Source organism: Lemur catta, chromosome 26 (assembly GCF_020740605.2).
Source record: "Lemur catta isolate mLemCat1 chromosome 26, mLemCat1.pri, whole genome shotgun sequence".
Classification (NCBI taxonomy): Eukaryota; Metazoa; Chordata; class Mammalia; order Primates; family Lemuridae; genus Lemur; species Lemur catta.
In genome coordinates this window covers 5,194,344-5,215,157 of record NC_059153.1, presented here as the reverse complement: position 1 = coordinate 5,215,157, position 20,814 = coordinate 5,194,344, and the positions used below count along the sequence as shown (strand labels likewise).

Sequence of the window (20,814 nt, the reverse complement as noted above, 5' to 3'; positions counted from 1 at the left end):
AACTGGATATTTTGCTGGTTTGGATCTACTTCTTTGTGCAAAACAAGTTAAAATAATGTAAGTGGAAGTGGTGCCCCTATGGCTCATGCCAGGAAACACCTATAATTTTCCTCCATTGTGTTCTGCAATCAGCTTGCAGAATTACTTCACCTGTAAATGAACTCATAAATATACAAAAAATATTTTTTTCCCTATTCCAACAGTCATCAAATAAGATACTCTATTCCTATAAATTTTATAATTGCCATGTTACGTTTCTTTAAGTGAATAGATAGTCCTGTATTCTTGTCAACTGAAATCTCATTAAATTATAATTTCTAGATTGTCTGTGGGCAGTCTGATTAAGTATATGATTTTATTATACAGACTTGGCAAACATAGTGATGGCATATAGATTCCCAGTCAAAAGCTCAAGCTTTGGAGTCAGGATGCCTGGATCCAAACCTTAGTCTCTAGAATCTAGATTACTTTACTAGCCAAGTTACTGAACATCTTTCTCTTAATTTCCTGATGTGTAAAATGGTGATAACAACAATTTATACTTCATAGGATTGTTGCGAAGATTAAATTAGTGATACATGAAAAACACTTAGAATATACTTCCTGCACAGTAAATGCTCAAAAGAAGTGTTAGTAGCATCGAAGGTGAAAACAGAAACATTTTAAATCCGATTTTATATCTCTCTATCATTAAACCCTGCACTGGCGATTTGGTTTCAATAAAACAGCATTATTTGTCACATCGAAATGCTTCTGTTAATAATTGTTTATTTGGGGGGTTGTCAATATGTTTATAATGAACTTGTAAACGCATAGGTGACTTTGTGGAACAGTATTTGTGAACAGCTGAAGAAGCTTTAAGGGGACGGTCGGTATTAATAAAATTAAGGAAGACTGATAAAGGGGTTCATAGGTGAAGTCGACGTTTTGGAAGAGAAACAGAGGAAGTTCATAACCCAAGGACCTCACTGCCAAATCCAGGTGTGTCATAAACAGATCCTCTGATGCAAATCAGGTTACCTGTTGAGAACAGATTAAACAAATTCATACAAATCAACCTTTGTCCATTTCCTTAACATGACTTCTTGATTTACTAGGCTTGGGAAGCACCAATATGCCCGATGATCTGCAGCCTTGGAAATTCCCTGGAGCCCTGTGGAATGTTCTCACGATTTTGGCCTCACCTCCTCCTCCGCTGCACGGAGCAGCAGACCCCGCAGGGCTATACGGTGAGGTTGGGAAGAATGGCCTCCCCATCCCATCTCTGCTACTACACAATGCATCTAAAAGACGTGATGTTTCTCTTGGAATTCTGATTAACACATATAATTTCTTTCTAAGGAGAGTGGGAGACTATAAGGAGACAAAGTCAAGTTAACTTTGACAATGACCTGTTGAATTATAAAATAAGAATTTTATACAACATGTTATTACTTAAACAACTTATTTGTATGCCATGCCTTTATTCATGGTGTTTCCTAGAATGCCTTTTTGTGCCTCTTCAGCAGCATTATATTTTATGTCTAAATCCTACCCAACTACCCTGGCTCCAACGAGCCAACTCAGCCACAAAACCGTCTCAGATTTCCTCGGCTAGACATGATCTCTCCCCGATTGCCTTAGACTCTAACTTCTGAGCTTTCCTAGGGGTTAAATTTCTTGAAAGTTTTGTTCTTGGTATGTGTTCATGAATATTTGTTGATTGAATAAATAAGTTGCATAATTAGGTAAAGTAGATGATCTCAGTTTTTCTAGAACCTTGAGTTAAATCCTAGCATTTGGAAATGGAGGCATTCTTTGTAACTTTCTGCTACGTTGAGGTGCTCATATTTCAGCATATCTTTCAGAATACTTCTCTAAATTTCATATCTTTTTCCTCTTCCCCCTATTTCTCTAACTATACTGTTGAACAGTCCTGTTTATTGAACTGGCTAAGTTTGTTCCCTCCTGAGGTGACTTTTACTAGCTATTCCCTGAGCCTTGAATTTCCCTTTCCCAAATTTTCTTTCCCTGCCTGGCTGGTGTTTCATCATCCCAGTGCCAGGCCAGATACCCCTTGCTCAAAGCACACTTGCTCTATCCCCAGTCTAAAGTAGCCCTTTGTCCGTAGAAGCAGTCAATCATACCACCTGGTTTGATTTTCTTTATAGTGCTTATACTAGCTGAATCTATCTTCTCTATTTATTTTTTATCTTGTTTTATTTATTTATTTTCCTTAGTTTATTTTTCTCATTTAAATCTCATGAGATTTAAACCTCCACTAGAGAAAAAAATCTTGTTTGCCTTCTTGGTTGCCGTATAGCCAGCTCCAAGAAGAGTGTTTGGGAATGGAAGATGCTCAAAGCATAACTCTGAAAAGAATAAATGACTTCCAAACAAGCTTTTCTGTATATTTTTAGTGAAAAAGTACCAGGGCACACAAAAGCACATGGTTTTGTTTGCTGAAATTCCACTGGGGAGTTAAACGTACTTAACAGGTTATTTGAACATTAATTATTATCCCAAATTTTTCTATCCCAAACTTTGCTGAATACTTATTAACTCCCTTCACAGCTAATAATTAGTATGTAGCATAATCTATTTTTAATATGGAAACAAAACTAAAGGATATTTTTTTTTTTTGCTGTACGTGTAACTGTCAGGGTGGCAGTCTGCCTTGGCTTGTTGGTGTGCTCTTGGCCAAAGAATGACCAGACACACCAAAGTGTCGAGTCCAGACTATTATCCTGGTCCTCTGACTCCTTGCTTGGAAAAATACCAGCAGGGAGAGACGGACTCACTGACTGACTCCCTCTCTCACTCTGAATGCTCGGATTGTTTCCTTTTATTGGCTCACCCTGGGGGAAGGCTCTTGGGAGGTGTGGGATGTTATCAACATGTTACCAAATGACCCACAGGTGTCCTCAAAATTCCATCTTTGAAAGTCCACCTGGGGGGGGTGGTGAACGGCAATGCAGATTCAAGCTAATGGCATAATAGTCACTCTTAGGTTACTCTAGGTCACTTTCTAAATCCCACCATGCCTGGGCTGGGGAAGTCCCACATGGATAAAGCATGTCCTCCTTCTCCAGGTGTAGCATTTGCTCGGGATAGCATTAAGGGTGGGACAGCACCAAAATGGGGTGCTCACCCTTATCCTTCCCCCAGGTGGAGCAATGAATTGCTCAAGCCAGCACCAAAGCAGGGAACCTTTGTCCCAAGAAGAGCCGGAAAGAAATTATCTGGACAGCTAAAAATACATATAGAAAAAATTAGCCGGGCATGGCAGTGCATGCCTGTAGTCCCAGCTACTCGGGAGGCTGAGGCAGGAGGATTGCTTGAGCCCAGGAGTTTGAGGTTGCTGTGAGCGAGGCTGATGCCACGGCACTCTAGCCAGGGCAAAAGAGCGAGACTTTGTCTCAAAAAAGAAAGAAAAGAAAAGTTGAGTCACTGGTGGACTTTGAGGAGAAGAGTGATACGATTTATTTATTATCACAGATGACAATGATAGCTTCTTACACCTGGAAGGAAGAAACCTTAAAAGATTGTCTCTAGTCCCAGCCTTTTAAATAGGTTTAAACCCAGAGAGCCAACTCTGATTGAGGTGCTTGCTATGTTGGCAAAGAGTCTGAGGCCAAACCCTGTCTCAGCCAGAAACACTTCCCTGGTCAATGAGCAAAGCCTGCCCCAGTGTCAGGACGTTGGTTGCCATGTGTTTAGGTTCCTCATCTAGTCCAACCTCCTTTCTCCCATCTGGACACACTGATCTTCCAACAGGTGACATGACTTATTGACATCATCACCTAATTACTATCAGGACTTCTGAGCCCCAGATTACTGATATTCACTGTATCTCGTTCCTTCCCCTTTTCAGTTTTTACACTTAAAGGCAGTGATCATTACATTTCTTTCCCGGAAACTGAAAAGATATTAAAATAAAAAGTTGTTGTGATGATAAGGAATATCAATGCAAATTTTATTTCCTTACATTTATATAAACTTCCCAGTTTTTTAAAGCACTTTTGTCTTTATCTTCGTTGAAGCTCTGAATGGCCCTATGAATCCTTAATAATCCCATAAAACGATCCTAGAACCATCAACATGCAAAAACCGCCCCTCCAGCCACTCTGAACTGGAATTGCATTTGCCAGTGATTATGGAAGGTTTTTTTTTCTTAAAAAAAACAACAAAAAAACAATTACATCTATACAATTTAGTTTAAAATTATTACTGTAGTTATTGCACAATTTTTACGAAAATATTTCTTAGTGCAAGTAGAGCAAAAAGAAGGAAGGACCAAAGGTACTAAAACGTTCAAGGATAAGCTTAAAACTGCCATTCTTTCTGTGCATTGTGGGGAGAAGGAGGAGGAGTTTGTACTGAGCTCCTGTGATGACTAATGAAATTTTTATTCCTTTCAATAAGAGCTTTAACAATTCGGCTGTGTTATAATGAAATGTCCATTTGTCCGAAGTCTGATTCCTGGCCCATCAATACCTCTTTGTGAGAGGTGCACCCCTAAAGTATGCCTTTGTCTTGAGTGGAATGCAACCAGAGGCGTTTCGTGTAAGGAGTCTCAGTAAAGCAGCCTGACATGAACAATGGGGCCTTCAGAGAAGCTAAAATTAAAATGCGTACATATATTTTTCCGTACCATGTGCCATTCATTACCTGACTAAAACATTATATAAAACAATGGGGAGTAAAACTTCACATTTTAATATGATCCTAGAGAAATGTTTAAAAAAATCCAAATAATAAGTAAAACATTCTCAGCCACGTGTAAAGGACATCTGGAAACTATTTTTTGTTGTTGTGTATGGTTAAAGGACTCCAGTTCAAAACTATCTAATGATTTTAAATCGTCTACGCTTTCCTAGAGATATTTTTGCTTTCATATTCTGATGACAAGTATTCACTTTTTCCCGTTATGTTTCGACTGGAGCTCATGCCAACTGGGATGTCTTGTCTTAACTTTCTTGTTCATTTCCTGTCATTAATATTTAATATTTAGGGAGAACCAACAAAATGTTGGATCCGTATTAAATATGACTTTAGCCACAGTGGCCTCAAATTTCCAAGGTGACAGAAAAGCACCATGTGTTTATAAAGAATCCACAGAGAGCAGAGAATGGAAGCAACATGACAAACATCTTGGGGATTTGCATCACTGTATGTTTTTGCTTTTAACGGGCTATTTTGAGCTGATAACAACTTGACTTTTATCACATACAAAAACTGGACACTTTTACTGCTCCAGTCTCTGCTCCAGGGTCTGGGGCGGGAACAGGACTGGCCAGGTGGCCAGCCACAGGCAGCAGCTGTGTCTGGAGGGTGGGGCCCTGTAGCAGCATCACCTTCTCCAGGTGTCTGTTGGCAGCCCCGGCCGTTGGTTCCATCAGTGGGAAATGTTGCCATGTCCTCTGCAGGGCAGGCTGCTGGGACCATGGTCACAGCCACTGCACGGCTAATACTGGGAGCCTCCGCCCTTCTTTCTTCGTAGATTTCCCCAAATGTCTCAGGGATGTGATCTCTCCAGCAACTCTTTCTGTGTGGTTATTCTCTTGTTTTCTGCTCCACTGTGTTGCTGCAGATTCTTTTTTTTTTTTTTTTTTTTGCAGACAGAGTCTCTGTTGCCCGGGCTAGAGTGCCGTGGCGTCAGCCTTGCTCACAGCAACCTCCAACTCCTGGGCTCAAGCGATCCTTCTGCCTCAGCCTCCAGAGTAGCTGGGACTATAGGCATGCACCACCATGCCCGGCTAATTTTTTTCTATACATATTTTTAGTTGGTCAGATAATTTCTTTCTATTTTTAGTAGAGACAGGGTCTCACTCTTGCTCAGGCTGGTCTCAAACTCCTGACCTTGAGCAATCCTCCAGCCTCAGCCTCCCAGAGTGCTGGGATTACAGGCGTGAGCCACCGCGCCCGGCCTCCTGTAGATTCTTAATTGGACTTTTAAGTCCTTCCAGAGCTACTTCTGTTCAGGGATAGCTGTTCAGTTGTTATGGTGGGAGGGCAAAGGCTGATATTTCATACTCCATCATCTTGCTGACTTTACTCTCCTCAACTATATGTACTATACTTTAGATTGTTTTTTCTCCCTGTTTTTCTTAATAGATTATAAACTACTTCATAAGGATAATATTATACACACACACACACACACACACACGTAGTCAACCACAGTTCCTGGTTAAGTGATAGGCATTCTATAAATGCTTATGGAACAAATATACAAAGAACAGAAGAGTGATCATATTTCTCATTCCCTTTTTTTGTTCCTTTCAGGTCACTTTTGACTATGAGAAGTTCTTGTAGATGAAAAGGAAATAAAAATTCAGGTAATATATCTTTACCACAGTTTTTATAAAAGTGGAAGTGATTCTAAAATGAAGACAAACTATTTGTTGCCTTCATCAATTTACAATAGCTTAGCAACATGCTCCATAAGAATTGGTTGTAGTGAAAAATTATAGCAAGTGACCACTAGCTTGTCTTAGCAGGGTCTTTTGTAAAGCTTGTGTAAAATGTCATGCCAGGCAGAATTGACCTAAGCAAGGAACATGTTTTACTTTCACAGGTAATTTGCTTAGACATTAATAGAATGAGCTGTGCCTACAATTAATGATTTATATCATCTGCAGAAGCTCCCAGACTCCAAAGCTGTCTTTCCTCTACAAACCACGATGTTGAAATAATCATGAATCCTTTTATTCTAATGGTCTATTTATTAGTAGAGATAACACTAGGAGGTTGTCATTTCTCACTTGGTAAAGCCGGCAAGAGTATTCTACTCACTGCTCTGAGAATTCGTTGCTAGAATAGGAGACAAAAGATAGGTTGTGTATTAGAAAAGAGAAATTAACAAAACTAGGGAATCTGAGGTTTATCTCACAGAAGCACTAGCTAGAAAATATATTTGGGACTTTGAGGGACAGTCTCAATCTTGCGGGGCCTCCAACTCGTCCTTTATAAAATAAAAAGTTTATTTCCATAAACCTACCAAAAGAACTCTCTAGACAACTGATTCTTTCTCTGGCTAGAGCTCTAGGAAGATGTCTCTGGGGTGAGTGGGGTTCCTGTGTCCCTGCAGCTTGCTCAGGCTGAGTAAGAGTGACGACAAGAAATAGCAGCATCCCGCAGCTAGACCTCCCCTCTCTTGGATAACATTTCTTCTTGAGTAGAGTGAGTCAAATTTATTCAAATAGTCATGGCCTCCTGATGCCGTGCAAGTTTAGCATATTATTTAAATCATATCACTTGACAGCGTTGCATGATTCAGTACTGGTGTGTCTGTCTTAATGTCCATATGACAAATGACTCATCACACGCGGATACAATGCACAGGATGTTTTGCACAATTTGAATGTAAACACTGTGCTGGATAATATGAATTTTCTCTTTCCAAAGGCCATAGTCTTCATCCACTAGATCCTTAAAAATGTGGTCTTCTTTTTCCTTTTTGTATTACATGACGACAATTGCAAAACAAAGTTCCTAATTAAATAACATTGCTTTAATCCTTATGTCAATCTTTGCTTCTGTCTACAGGAAGCAATTGTTTCATTGTATAGTAGACGGTTTTATAGGGTCATTGTAATCACATCGAAGTTGGAAATTAATATAATCCCAATATTCATTACAAATATTTTGTTTGTTCATTTTTTAAATATGCCTGTATATACATATAAAGCCCTATCAATAATCATGTATTTGGAACACGTACAATTCTGTATCCGATACTTCAACCAATATATTTCATGTGATCTTTCCTAAAGTCAGGAAGATCACTCTGTGAAAGTGTGATTGGACGTGTGACAGTGGAAAACTCATTCACTTTATACGTCATATGATAATTATGTAAATTAGTTGATTATGCTTTGCATTTGCCTTATTTAGGATAAATATTCTCACTGCTCTTCCAGCTACTTTTCACGTTTGTTTATTCTTTCATTTATTCATCTGTCTTAGTCCATGTGGGTCGCTCTAACAAAATACCATCATTGTGATTTTTTTTGTAGTTTCTTTCTAATTTGGTCTTGAGGTCTCTCTCCTGAGAGTGGTATCTACTCTCTAGGAGAGGCCTGGCCCCGTGGAAAGTTAGGTTTGGTGTGTCTGCCAAGTGAGACACAATGAGGAAGTGAAACCAAAATGCATGAAATAGAAGAAACTTACGATTCCTAGGTCCACGAGAGGTCAGCGGTGCCGATAGGGGACTGATGCAAGGTCTAAAGGTGGCAAGAAGCTTAACCAGCAGGTGGGCAGAGAGAGAGAGAACCTGTTGGACGAAGGCTTCATTAAGGTCCGTGGACACCATCCCTTAGGCTTTCCCGTGGGGGCTGTAGGTTGGCTAGTTTAAAGAAAACACATTTGGGGGACTTTCTTGCATGCCTCTAGTGTTGCCCACGAGGCTGCACCGTAGTCAGCAGCTGTAAAATACACTGGCTTTGGGATCAGTGAGATGAGAAGCAAGAGGGCCATATCTCAAGCAACCGCATGGGAGGGCAAGTTTTAACTAGGCCAGAGACGATGGCTCACCACTGGATTCAAACAACTCATGTCAGGCCTACACATGGAAGCTAGGACAGCAACCGAATGCAACAAATTTATGGCAGCCAAAAACGGGGAAGCTTGCAAACAACAGAGATTTCTCTCAGTGTTGGTGGCTGGAAAGTCACGATCATGGTGCCAGTAGATTTACGTCCGGTGAAGGCCATTTCCTGGTTCATAGATGGCGCCTTCTCCCTACATCCTCACGTGGTGGAAGGGACAAGGGACCTTGCTAGGGCTTCTTTCATAAGGCCATTAATCCAATTCATGAGCCCTCTGCCCTCAAGGACTAATCACCTCCCAGTGGCTCCACCTCCTAACAGCAACACATTAGTGATTAAGTTTCAACATATAAATTTTGAGTAGAAAAGAAACATCAATCCATAACACCAGCTTCTTACCATAATCCCAGAAGAAAGTATTTCTATACTCAGATTTTGCAGAAAAGGGAAAAAAGGCTCAGCCATGCTAAGAATTTAAAGATCACACAGCAATAGAAAGATCCAAGATTCAAATCCAAACTGTCAGATACCAAAACCTATGTTGTTCTTTCTAGTCTACCTGACAATTACTATTACTCTAGAAAGTTAAATTATTTTTGCTGACTTAATAAGCAAAGCTAACATTTTTTTTTAGTTTCTTTTATATCACAAGGTTGAAAATTTTTTCCTGTTAACTATTTCTTCACATGACAGTTGTCATGTGTTTTAGTAATTTGTTATTATTGTGATTTTAATGTTTTTCTTACTAACAGAATATATAGATTGAGATATAGACATAAATATTAGTTTTTTGTAATGTACAAAGTAAATTTACATTTTCATTGTTTTAAACTTGTTTGTAAGAGTTAAAATTTAGATGAATTTAACATATTGCATTTTACTTTTTTATTTATTGACATGAACAAATGGAGGCATTAAAAATAGGACAAATGGCAATCTTATATTAGAGAAGACTCCTGTGTACAAGTCTTGTTTTGACTGTAACTACATGACATTATGAGTTGCAGGGCCTATTGATGGAAAGATCTAGAGTGATCAGTAATTATTTGTTTGGAATGCAAACTAACTTTTTATTAAAGAGCATTTTAATTTGAAATAAATGTTCTTATGGGATGTTTTTGCTTTTCTAATCTCAACATTCAGAAACTATATGCCCATATTTTCTGTTAATATTTTGCTTTTGTTATCACAAGTTGGGTCTACAGTTCCCTAATAAATGCTCTTATATGGCTGGGCTTGTTTTATCTTCATCATTTGGTTTTATCACTATAATTTAGTCAATGGAGCTGTGTTTACTCTTCTCAATGAGTCATGTTTCCTTTATGCATTTATTAATATGCTTTACAAAGATTACTTTCACTCCCATTCATGTCTCTGACTAGTTGCCTGAATGCCTTTCGATAAATAGAAACAGTCGTTGGGAGAATTTTCTAGAAATTAGCTTATTAGTTTCCAATAAAGGACAATAAGTACAAATGAACAAAATATTATAGAAAACTGTATTAGTGATGAAAATATCAATAACTTCTAATAGGACATAAATACAGGAATTTAAGGGCTATTTTTTTTCTACTATTGCTATGACTACTAGCTGCTATTTACCGAGCCCTTACTAACTGCCATCTACTGGCTAAATACTCCACCATTATAATTTAGATTTCACGACTCTTAGATAAATATAATGATGAAAATGGGGATTTTTAATGATCATGAAAGGGTTAGGTATTTGATGCAGGCCATGTAGCTAGTGAGTAAGTAGAGTCTGAATTTGAATCCAGTTCCAAATTTATTTGAGTGTAAAACAACTTCAGAAACACCTCTTTCCAACTGTTGGGACAATTGTGCTCCCAGATCACAGTCCCAAAATGTCACCTTAGGTTTTCTAGACTTGATCAGATTTGAGTCTGAATCATTCAAATAAGGCTCATGAGACAAATATAAAGAAATTAAAATGTCAATTTGAATAATGTACAATAAGTATTAACATAAATGCTAAAAGAATTAGACACTTGAAGTCCTTCAACCAGTACATTCTCTCCCGGTAAGCAAGCTACGGGAAAGTGACGTTACAAATAGGGAATTTCTGCGTGCTGAAAGAAAAATCACAACAGGAAAGATTATTTGGGATGAATGCTTAAAGGCATTCTGACATCCATCTTTTCCCACAGAAGATATGTCTGCCAGCTCAGTGCTTGCGACAGGGATCCCTTTTCTTTGGACAGTTCTTGGACATGAATGTGACCATGCCTTCTGTAATTCCATGACTTACAACCAACTTTGCAATGATTGATACTCTATTTATTTAAACCTGTTAAACATTAAAAAATGTAACAGGTGTGAGGGAGAATTTGTCTCTTTGATTTTTATATATTTGCATTTTATGTTGATTTCCATAGAGAAACCTTGTTTTCAGGTGAGTGGGTGAAGAGGTAGCCTGGGATGGGCCACGAGGCTGTCACAGCTATCAAGTGCTACCTGTTACGTAAGAAGTATATTGTGTTATAATAAAAAAAAAGTGAATCAGTGAATAAATAGACTTTTTTTTGATGACCTGGAAATTTCTTCATTATTTCCTATGTTGAGGAAAAATGAAATATAAATCAATTCTTTGGATAGCTTTTCTTATCAGCATCATATAAAATCCTGATACCTGTTACTTTGTATGAGATAATTTTGTTTTGTTTTGGCACTTTGAATAATTGTTACTACATGCTGTAATATAGTGTAATTGATTTCAGTTACACAGTGCTCGGGATATATTTTTTGGCTTTATTTCCTGGTCATAGCTGTAACACAGAACTTACAATTGCTAAACTCTGATAGAGAAAAATCTCTACTCATGTTTACACACCCTGTCATAAATTTCAAGGCTTTAAATTTCCCAGTTTAGTGGGCCCACTCATTTTATAAATCCCTCTGCCACCACCCCTCACGAATTCATAGTTTTTAGAGTCTTCTGCAACCACAGAACATTATATCAAGAGGGAGAAAGGCAGGCAGTGAAAGTATCTGGCTTTGACGTTGATTTTGCCTCTGTTAACCAGGTAAGTGGGAAGAAACAGAAAGAGATGGGGTCAAAACAAATGTGCCTCCAGTAGGACAGGGACAGATGTTTATACCCCAAAGTGAATTTCATCAGTTTAACCTTCCTGATCACCCCTTTATCCGCATTTAATTGTGATTTTGTTTGCTGAATAAAAGAGAAGTTAATAGGGAAAAAAAATAAGACCTTGAGAGTGAGCAGCTTTTGACCTTTGGACGTCTGGAAGAGCAGAGAGTGTAGAAACCTGAAAAGGGGAAGCAGGAGAGGGACGCAGACAGAGAGAGGGACAGTCACAAGACAAGCTTGACAACTTCACTAACTTGCCAAAGTAACAGCTCTCGCCTTGGGGAGGGAGAGGTCTGGAGATGAGCTAGTCTTGGCGCTTACCGGGGTCTCTTTCTCCCAGTTATTCCACACCGGTTGCTCCAATTCTTCCATCTTACTGGCAGCATTCTAAAATGGGAAAATAAATGCATTTACTTAATATAGTGCTTGTTATCATCTAGTCAATATTTCTCCTTGATGAATATTTTTAAGAGTCCATACAAGAATTCCTACTTTAAGATAAAACCTATTGTCAGCAATTTTCCCCTGTGACATTGTAAAATCTTTTCTTAACATGATGTTAATTTTAATTACGCATCTGCATATATATGATGAGTAAAGGGGGGAGTAACATTAATGTTTATGGCTCTCATGAAGATTGCTAGTATTTCTTCATTGACTCGGCACTTAGTTAAATCCTACCAATTTATTCCTTTAAGCAACTCCCTCAGGGCTTACTCCAGTAATCTTTATTACTTTTGTTTGTGAAATATGTTTGTAAAAATATTTCTAATGTGTCTCTATTTTCTTTATCCTTAATATAATGTCATAGAAAATAAAATTTTGCTGGATGCTAGGAAATATTCCAATCTTTTGTGGTATGGTTTTTCTTCATATGTGGCTAAAGCAAGTCACCTCTTTGGAATGCCTTTATCATGTCGCCACTAGACAGAAAATTAAATTAATATATGTGTATATGCAGCTCAGACAAAAGCCCTTGAAGACATTGGCCTGGATGAATAAGGCAAGTTATAGACCCATGCCACTCTAGTATGTTTATTAAAACATTCATATTCTATCAAAAACATAACTCAGCACTTTGCCCAGATAGTGATCATAGAAACTCAGCTCCTTTATAGCCAGTAGGTGGAATCACTGTCGTTTTAGTGTTACCCATTTAAATATTGTTTTTGTCTCCTGTTGATATATGCACAAATTCGTATGCAATATGCTAACTTGCTCTTGCCATGCTTACTGCCATGTAACTTATTTCTTAAGCAAATTACATCGCAACACAATAGGCAGTTCATTTGCAAGCTTGCTTCAAATGCTTTTATTCTTACTCATCCTATGTTCGTGTCTTCATTCGTCTTTTCTCACAAGCACATGTTATTAGGCATGTTTTATCTTCCTTGTGTTCACGCAATGTTTTCTGTGTAGCTCTGTGTTAATGACTGCTACACACGCAAATGTGCATGCGTACAAATGTAAGTTCCTGTCTATAGTCATCTCTACTTATCCCTACAGTTTTTTATAGTTATATTTCTGCTTCAGTTCAAGCCAGAGATACCTTGCTTAGAAAGTCTGCTCATCAACCCAGCAAGTCTATCCTTTGAGTCCCTCTTTTTCTCTGTGCCATCCCTGACCCCAACTAGTTGCTGCTTGTGCCCATCCAAAAACATCACTTCATCATACTGCCTTCTGTAACTTCTCTAAAACGTTCTTTATTATCACTTTAATTGTTTACCCAAGAATTGACTTGTTCCTTGTCCATCCCAGACCCAAGAACGCCAAAGAGAATTTTATTCTCAGGAGGAATCTATTATAGAACAGGGGTCGGCAAACCAGGGCCCATGGGCCAAAGCCAGCCTGCAGCCTGTTTTTACACAGCCCACAAACTAGGAATTATTTTTATGTTTTTAAATGGTTGGAAGGAATTAAAAGAAAATAATATTTCATGACACATGAAAATAGATAAAATTCAAGTTTCGCTGTCCGTAAGTAAAGTTCTATTAGTTTATAGCATGCCCATTCATTTACATGTTGCCGATGGTTGAACGACAACAAGAGAGTTGAGATGCTGTGACAGAGACCAAGTGGCCTGCAAAGCCTGAAATATTTACTAAAAAAACAAACAAACAAACAAAACCAGTTGCCAACCTCTATCTAGAGTATTAGGAAAATGGAAATTGTTGGTCATAGAGGTTAAATGATTTTCCCAAGGCCAAGGGAATTTATTGTTAGGCAAGGGCAGAAACTTTGATTCCCTTATTCACCGGTGGGTACTCTCCTCATTGTGTCATAGGCAGACCACCCATTTAAAACACACAGTTAACCTCATAACTGAAAGACAAGCGGAAACTCCACTTCTCCTGGGTCTCCTACATTTCCAACATGAGTCAGTCGCAAAAGACACTCAAGAGGAGATCGACATTTAGAGACTACAGAAATGGGGATTATCGTACAATGAGTAATTTTATTCTTACTCATCCTATGTTCAAAGAATATTTATATCCTCACCAAACCAGGATTAAAAACAAACCAATGTTACATCTGGTTAAAGAGTTGCATTAATACTCAATCTTCTATATATACATAAACAGGAACATGCAGTATTTGGTTTTCTGTTCCTGGGTTAATTCACTCAGGATAATGATCTCCAGTTTCATTCAAGGTGCTATAAAAAACATTAATTTGTTCTTTTATATGGCTGAGTAGTATTCCATAGTGTGTGTGTGTGTGTGTATCTATATGTAAACACACGCATGCACAGGCACATACTACATTTGCTTTATCTGCTCATCAGTTGATGGGCATTTAGATTTCATATCTTTGCGATTATGAAGTGTGCTGCTATAAACATATGAGTGCAGGTATCTTTTTGATATACTGATTTCTTTTCCTTTGGGTAGATACCCCGTAGTGGGATTGCAGGATAGAATGGTAGATCTACTTTTAGTTCTTTGAGGAATCTCCCACTGTTTTCTGTAAAGGCTGCACTAATTTACATTCCTACCAACAGTGTATGAGTAGTCCCTTTTCACCGCATCCACACCTACATCTATTGTTCTTTGACCTTTTAATAATCGCCATTCTGATTAGAGTAAGATGGTATCCCACTGTGGTTTTAATTTGCATTTCTCTGATGATTAGAGATGTTGAGCATCTTTTTTTATGCCTGTTGGCCATTCATGACTTCTAAATGGGCATTCCACATGTGAAGTCATATTTCAGTGAGGAAACTGAAACAGTCAGAGAGGAATTCCCATGCGTACTCTCAACTAAATCTATAAAATGGCCTTAATCCACATCCGCCTATAACTTTTCAGTGTATTTCCCAACACTAATCTCAGCATAGAGGTTTTTAAAAATCTCTTTAGCACTGAAAAAGCTGAAATCATGCCAAATAGTGGGAGGAAGGTCTACCTTATTCTTATTTCAAAAAACGTTAGCATCAGAATTTAGTTTTAGTTGAGTACGTTGAAACCTGAAATAAAAGACTCTCTTGCAGCTTTGTGTGGCCATGACTTAATCTTTTTCAATGAAATGTTAGCATTGTGCAACATTTTCAGAAAGTCTCCATTTTGCTTTTCTGCTTTCCTTTCTTATTTTTGTGCTACCATGAAAGTGATTTCTGGAGCTTTGGTATCCAACTTAGACTGTGAAGTAACCTTGAAGAAACCACACACAAGATTCACAGACGAGAAAGAGAAAAGCCTGGGCCCTAATCACACTGTGGATATACTTCTACTGCCAAATCAGGAGGGATTTTTCATGAAATTAAAATAAACTTGCATCTTAAGTCACTTTTTTGTTTGTTTTTAATTTTCCCATTACATCCAACAGATCAAAATTCATAAATGCTGCAGTTTTCCTTGTAAATATCAAGAATATGCAATACAAGTTTAAAATTTACCTGGTGACATGGGATGAATATTATATAATATAATGACTTTTTATAAAATGAAACCCGGATTTTGTTCAGTTTTTTTTCAATTCCCCCATCAAAAAAAACTTAAAACCCTGGCAGTTCTTTTTCATTACCTCAATCCTAAAGGAAAGCACTATTTTTCAACATTGTGCTTGCAAGTGTCTAAAATCACAAAGTGAAGGGAAATTGTTTCAGAAAAATTTGAGAGCAGTTGACATAGATTTCCTAGTTAAGCATATTAATATGCTATATAAAATTATTTAGGCAAACTTAAGGAAATATTTTCTTTCATATATGTTATGAAATTATCAATCATATGATACTAATTAAACACAAAATTGGGACTGGGTTTTTCTCAAATTGTATATGTCATTTAGGTTTTTATCAGACAGTTTGGTATAACTATCTAATTCATTTATTTTCATATTTTAACGGATTGGTAAATAATAGCTGTGAAAAATTAGGACTTTGTTTCCTCTTGAAACATGCTTTTTCATTCTACCCTTAATGGCAGGGCATTATTAGAATATAACAAGCATTATCATTTCATAATTCCTGTTTATAAAACACCTATTATATGCCAAGAATATTTAACATACTATTTCATGTTATCTTAATTTGCAACATAGAAGAAAGTTAATAAACATTAGCTGACTTAATTAGTCTTCACAAGAAGGCTTATGCATTCAGATCAACATTTGTCTACTTTATAGGTCAGGGGCCAGCAACCTGGAAGCTCTCCACACCCTGCCCTTTTGGCTTTTTATGGAAGCTTCATTATAGAGTCGTAATTCATTACGTAATTGGCCATTGGCCACTGAGTCAGTCTCTCACCCTGCTCTCCTCATTGGTTGTCTGGGATGTGGCTCAAAGTTCCAATTCTCTAATCACGTGGCTTGGGCAACTAGCACTCACCCTGGTGTTATCTGGGAGGCCCCAGACCACAGTCATCTTATTAGCACACAGAAAGACACTAACTTTGGAGATTCCAAGAGTCTTAGAAGCTGTGTGCCAGAAAACAACAGGAGATAGAAGGTTGGGGTGGGGCAGAGACTAAATATACATTTTTTATTATGTCACATTAACAGTAATTACCCTAGTAGGAAACAAAGTAGTTATTATCTTAAATTTATAATTTGTCACTCTCCTAGAAGAATGTGGGGCACATAGTCAATGTCCAATATTTTTTCAAGTAATTAAATAGCTCAGATCTTTTATAATGACCCTCACTCTTTTCTCATTTCCATAAGCAGCAGGCTGAATTCTGTTTCAAATAAGGTTGTTGCATTTACTCTAAGTGCTTACTTTTTAGCAGAACTTTTATGATATTCAAGAAGGCAGCCGCTTAATTATTGTTGGCTCAATTGTTTTATATTCCCTAGTGGGAAAATTAGCAATATCGCAAATCGAAGCGTTCTCATGGCCGGATCTCTCTGGCTAGTCCAAAACTGTGTCGAATTCGTGTTATATTCACAATCCACATAACTCAAGTAAAGTCATGTCTTTTCCTATTTGGGTTTTCAAAATGAGATCAATGCAATTGGCATGGTGTTCTGTAGGACAGCCCTCATGTACAGGCTGGCATATGCTCTTCTGCTATCTCTAAAGATAAGAAACAAAAACGGAATTTGGGTCGGGTGCGGTGGCTCACGCCTGTAGTCCTAGCACTCTGGGAGGCCCAGGTGCGAGGATCGCTCGAGGTCAGGAGTTCGAGACCAGCCTGAGCAAGAGCGAGACCTCGTCTCTACTAAAAATAGAAAGAAATTAGCTGGCCAACTAAAAATATATACAGAAAAAAATTAGCCGGGCATGGTGGCGCATGCCTGTAGTCCCAGCTACTCGGGAGGCTGAGGCAGGAGGATCGCTTGAGCCCAGGAGTTTGAGGTTGCTGTGACCTAGGCTGATGCCACGGCACTCTAGCCCGGGCAACAGAGCAAGACTCTGTCTCAAACAAACAAACAAACAAACAAACAAAAAACGGAATTTGAAGACATCTTTTGTTTAAGAAGTTGTAGTTTAATTGGTTGTTTGTCACCCATTATATGATATCATTTTTATTTTTGAATTAGCATGTGTTTTGCTGCTTCTTGAAACTTAAAATCCAGTGAAAGCAAACCAAATTTTTGCAATCAATCTTGCATAGGAAAATGGAACATAAGGCATTAATGAGCATATAATATTTAAATCCAGGTGATTAATCATTTGAAAAGGTTAGAAAAGTAAGTTGTAGTAGATATTTAACACATTGATACCCTCTTCTTTATTCATCAGGGTGTTTCTAAACACGTTAGAAAAACAAGCAAAACGATCACAAAATGAAAACATTAATTTTGAAGTTAACTTGAGCAAGTAAAGTGAAGAAAAAATTAAATAGGTTTTGGGATCTATGTTTCTCTGTGTTGTGGTTTCAATATGTGTGGGTAAAAACTTCCCTTTCCAATTATTGAAACTGACTTAATCTATGATGCATTTGTATCACTGACAGAACTAGGATATTTTGAAGGTTATTGATCACTTCTATAACCTTGAAAATAATTAACATAACAAAGAAATAAATTCCAAATATTGTGGATTTTTAAAAGCACCTTTCCCCTTTTCTTTACTTGTTTAGCAAACTTTGTTCTGATTTAGCAGTACTGATGTAAAGTAGCTGAAACAAGCAGCTAATACCATAGAAACAATATCAGGCAAGCTATTTGAGCTTGTTATTAATTGTTAATTGTCTTCTGATCCTTAAACTAGATACCTAAACTGAATAGACCATGATCAGCAAGAGATGCAAAGTGTATGAATACTGTAGGTGCCCAAATGCAAGTGGATTGCTAAATATTTTATTGCTGTCGTAAGTGTCCCTGAAGAATTCTGTTTAATTTTTCTCATATTCTAAAAGAGGTAGTATCAAAAATATTTGTCCTATTACAAGTAGTCAGAGATTAATGTATATACTCATTCAAAATGAATAGGGTTTTTCTGTTTGTCTCAGGAAATTAACCAGAGATTACATTTTATGTACATGTAGGGAAATATATAATTGTATTATAGTTTTATATTTTTGATAATAAAATATTCATAGTCTTCCATTTCAATCTCTCTTTTAACCTATGGATTTTATGTTTAAGGCAAGCCGAATGGTTTACATAGCCTTTTCTCTAAATAGCCTTCGTTATCGTACCTGTGTGTATTTGCCTGCATTCTTACTACTGTGTTTTCACAAATCCTATCCCTTCTAGCTAAAATTTTTCTCATCTGTGAAGCCTCTGCCCTGATATAGATAGATAAATACAACCTCTCTATTCTATGAATTCTCATGCTGCTTTGGACACTGCTTTTATGGCAAGTCTCTCATTCAATTATACATACACTGTTTTTGTATAGTGCACCCTACACTTGACCTTAGTCAAAAGGCCAAGAAGCAGTGATACTTATATAGTGAATCCTTATTTTCTATATTATGTTGAAAAAATTTTGATTTTGGTGTTAATGTCTACTTTTTTAAAACTTTACTAAGCTGCTAATTATGTACTTGGTAGTGGATGTCTGAATGAATGAATGAATAGTAGGAATCTTTTCTTGGGTCTAGGTGACGAAATAGAAGACATTCAATTTGTATAGATCTCCAAGTTAGAAAATATAGCTAGGATTTCAGAACTCAAAACCACCTTAGTAAACTAAAGAAATAAAAACTGACACCCAACAGGCCAAATACAAAGTATTACACTAAAGCAATAACAATAACAATAGCAGGAAGTGAATAAAGTACTAAAAATAATAATTACAGGACAGAAAGTATGAATGAAAAATTGGGCCTGTCATATCTGGTTGGGGCTTTTTTATCACATAATCAGAGTAGATGGATGGAAGCACCTATAATGGAAATTGGAAATTTTGAGGAGGAAAAAAAAAAAAGGAAAGCAAAAGAAAACTTTTTTAAAGATGTGAAACAAAGGATATCTTACAACAAATGATGATTCTCTACATTCTACTGACTGCATAAACATGAAGAATTTTCTTGAAAATGAAATAATTAAATGCAATTATTTATTAATGGTGGGAAATCCTAGTGCCTTCTATAGCAAATTTAAGTTTAGAATTCAATTTTTCTCAAATATTCAAATGAGATTCTGTCCGAAGGGAGAAGAATGACCCTGTCAGATGCAAATTTAGCAGGTGTAGCTACAATCAACTTCATGCTCTTCATTTTATTTACTCTTTCCATACAAATTTTCAGACCTGGCATTATTGAACTTGAAAAGTGTATAATTTGAAAGCTAGGAAAATATAGTGTCAATTTAGTTGTTTGGCTATCTAAGGGTTAAGCAGGAAACCATTATGGAAGGTTGTGTCATCTTTTTTCATTGCTGAAACTTGTTTCTAAAACTTACTTGTGCATTTCATATTTCACAGAGTATAGCACTTGGATATAATTTCACTTTCGTTGAAGCTTCAGAAACTTGAAAGGCATCACTTTTATGAACTCTAATTTTAAAGTCCTGTGTTTTTAGACATTGGACATTTGGGTACAATTCTGTTTAAATGATGGGATCATGTACTTTGGGTTCCAGAGTATGGAGCTTGGATCCTATTAACTATTTCATCATTGCCGTAGGCCCCACAAAAACTCTTCCATGAAAATCCAGATTTAAAAGTGAGAGAATTGCTGCAGTTCGGTGAATGGTGTTTTCAGCTTTGCCTTCCAGGTGGAGACACTGTCCACAGAGAGAGAATTCTGGACACACCACTGACCTGCTTGACTTGGCCTGAGTGTGCCCGGTGGCAACGGCTCTGCTGACGGGCTGCTGCTCCCACTCCTCTGATCTGAGGATTCACTGAGTCCACAGCACAGAGAGCCAATAGCCTCCCTCCTGCAAGGCTCACGCCCTTCAGAGTGATCCCTTTGTCCTCTGGGGCTCATTCAACGGCTTTAGGAAAGTGATAGCGTGAGCAGTAAAAATAGAACAGTGTCCAATCTGCAGAGGGGAAAAAAAAAAAAAGAGTTAGAATTAACCTAAAACAGTGTGGCATTTTGTAAATGCTTTATCTATTTTACTTTTATTTCTTGGTATAGTTATATGAAATTAAAACCTTTAGGACACAGTCATTTTATTTCAATGTTATTTTTATTTATTTATTTATTTATTTGAGACAGAGTCTTGCTTTGTCACCCGGGCTAGAGTGTCGTGGCATCAGCCTAGCTCACAGCAACCTCAAACTCCTGGGCTCAAGCGATCCTCCTGCCTCAGCCTCCCCAGTAGCTGGGAGTACAG

General features: G+C 37.5%; 1 long non-coding RNA gene across 1 annotated transcript; it reads right to left on the bottom strand.

Annotated features, from left to right (window-relative positions):
* Window positions 1-931: 931 nt before the first annotated feature.
* On the bottom strand, window positions 932-20,333 carry LOC123627771. Its single transcript, XR_006731481.1, has 3 exons — window positions 20,294-20,333; window positions 11,962-12,027; window positions 932-1,020 (listed from the first exon to the last, which is right to left on the bottom strand). It is a non-coding gene; the product is annotated as an uncharacterized LOC123627771 (long non-coding RNA).
* Window positions 20,334-20,814: the final 481 nt, after the last annotated feature.